The sequence below is a fragment of the Echinops telfairi genome, unplaced genomic scaffold (assembly GCF_000313985.2).
Source record: "Echinops telfairi isolate 266 unplaced genomic scaffold, ASM31398v2 ScPeMD7_1;HRSCAF=3_0, whole genome shotgun sequence".
Lineage (NCBI taxonomy): Eukaryota > Metazoa > Chordata > Mammalia > Afrosoricida > Tenrecidae > Echinops > Echinops telfairi.
This window is the reverse complement of record NW_022103896.1, coordinates 92,516,223-92,518,963: the sequence shown is the minus strand read 5'-3', so window position 1 is coordinate 92,518,963 and position 2,741 is coordinate 92,516,223.

Sequence of the window (2,741 nt, the reverse complement as noted above, 5' to 3'; positions counted from 1 at the left end):
TCTCCTGAGGAGGGGAACCATGTAGCTGGGATTGGGGCTGGCCCTGCAGACCTCACTGTTAGTTTGCTGCTTCATGCTGGTAGTATGTGTGGCAGTTAGATTTCATGTTAAGTTGAATTTATAAGAAAGTGTAGGGGTAAAATCCAACCTATTAAAAAAAATCACAACCTGATGATGCCTTCTGGGAGATGTGGTCTGTTTATGAGACATTGGAGGTCCCTGCCCTCTCTCTCTGGCCCTGCACTTTCTTGCTTGCTGGTACTCTGTGCCTGCCTCAGGGAGGGTGGTGGTGGTTGTTATGAGAGCTGTTGGTGCCATGCCATGTTTCCATTGACCTTGGATCTACAGGACTCTGCACCCACTGGCCTGTGATCTTCCTGCATCTCACGTCACCTTTCCACATCATAAGCCTGCAGCTACATGAGTCTGAAGAGGAGTTCTGGCTAGCATGAGGTCAAGGGACTTGAGTTGAACTGGCTGGGTTGCTTTCTTGATGTTCAGTTACTTCTTGATGTCAAATTACTTTCTACTATTCATGTACGAGTGTCACTGATTTTATTTCTCTAGGACAACCCAGCCTAACACACTCATGAAGTTTGCTACACCAGCTAACAGTTGGCTTGGCATTTGCCTTTTAAATCATGATGGTCACATGAGCGACTTCCTTAAGCCCTGGGCATCCCTTTATCTATGAAAGCTTCTGGCATTGTTACATGGGCCAACTTAGGAGTGGGGCTCCAAGATCATAACATTCTGGCCATCTCCCAATATCAGCGTGAAGGCTCCTAGCAAGTGACTTAACCCTCTGACATCTTAATTTCCTCATCTGGAATTTGAATCCAGTTTTACTTTGAGGGGTGTGTGTGTGTATGTGTGTGTGTGTGTGTTTGGGGGTGGTGCTGCTGTTAATAGGTAGGAGGTGTTCATTTAGTACCTTGCATAGAGTAGGGCTTAGAAATTAGTAGTAATAGACAGTAATACATAGCACCTAGCCACCTAGCTCAAGAAAGTTCACAGAAGGATTGTGGGATTTCAGAAGAGTGTGTGTATGTGGTGTGTGTGTGTGTGTGTGTTTGTGTGTGTGTAGTGGAGGGGGGATCAGGAAAGCAACCCTGGCAGAGGTGGTTTCAGGGGTTGCAGAGGAAAAACACTGTGGGTCAGGGGCTTTTCAAAGCCTCTGTACAGGAATTTCAATGTTGCCTCCAGCCTTGATGTTCTGGGACATAGGTCAAATTACTTCTGCCTTTGAAAACTCAGTTTTCTCAAGGGTGTGATGATCAAATACTTGGCTTCCAGGTTATAGGAAATTCCTGTTTGTGAAGTAAATGGAAGACAGGATATTTCAAACCCTGGCGGGGCTTAGCCTGAGGCTAGGGTCTCCAGAAGCTTAGGTCTTCTTCTAGACCTGGGCATTCATATTCTAACTGCCCATTCTTTGCAATCACGCCTTGACTCTGGGGAATGGCCCGCAGGGTAAGTTGAGAACCTGCTGCCTCGTCTTAGAACTAATGAGGCCCACAAGCAGACCCATTGGCAGGGCCCATTGGCAAACACTACACACAGGGAATGAGGGGTCTGGAAAAGGGAGCCGTTCGATTCACCTTGTCAGGGGTAGATCTTCTGCAGTGCGTGCTTTCGTGGGGAAAATGTTGCTATTATAGCCCACTGTGGTCCACTCTCTCCTAGCTCTGTGACCTTGGGTAAGTGACCTCCCTTCCCATGGGCCTGGAAAACAAAAAAGCGGTTTTGGAGCTGGAGGATCCAAGGGGGTAGGAGCATCTTGAATTGACAAGCCTGGTGTCCACGTGTGTTCGCGGCTGCTCTCCTTATGGCGGTTAACAGAGCTGAAGCCTTGGCATTGGTTAAGTCTACATGGCCTGGTGGACCCACGCCACTTGTGCGGATGTCCATCTTCTTCGCCTTCCGCAAGATTGAATCCAGACAGCTGCGGTAATCAAAACAGAGCCAGGCTCACGGGTGGCAGAGCCCGCGGGCAGCTAGGTGGGCGTGGGCGTCCCCCTTCACGTGCCCCCCCGCCCCCCTACCTTTCAGCCACCCCTCTCCAGCTGCGTAGCGCCTCTCGGGGCGGGGCAAGCAGAAGCCACACCTTCGGACTCGCAGGGGTCGGAGCCGGTACAGGACGCGCAGCTGACTGCAGCCAAGTCTGAACACGCGGGTGCGCTGCGCCTGCGGTTGTCCGCCAAGGGAGGAGCCTGAAGAGGAGCCAGAGCGCGCGGCGACCTCCTGGACGAGACCACGACCCCGGTGACCCGCTGTCACCTCACAGCGCATCACCGGCCAGGTCGCGGCATGGACTGCTCTCTCGCGCCCTGTGAGTGCCGGGCTCGCCCGGGCCCCCCGCCCAGCCGCCTTTGTGTGCGCACCGCGCCTCCGCAGCCCCCTCCCCACACCCTTCCTGCACCACGGGGCCCCCGCATCCTTTGTGGAGGGGCGGCGGCGGGGCCGAGAGGGACCAGCCGGAGGTGAGGGCCCCTCCCCAGGGCCGGCCTCCCTCCCCCACTGGGCCTCCTGGGCTAGCTGTCCCCCTCCCAGGGTTCCCCAGGGGCCCCGCAGGCCGGGCTTGGGGCCTCCCCTTGCGGGCCGGCGGGTCGGGGATTCTCCGCTCCCAGGGCTGCGGGCAGGTGCGGCCGTCTGGCGCTTACGCGCGGCCTGTTTGTCCTTGTCCCCAGAGATGGATGGCGATGGCGGCTGCCGAGACGCCCCCGGAGCGCTGACGGAGG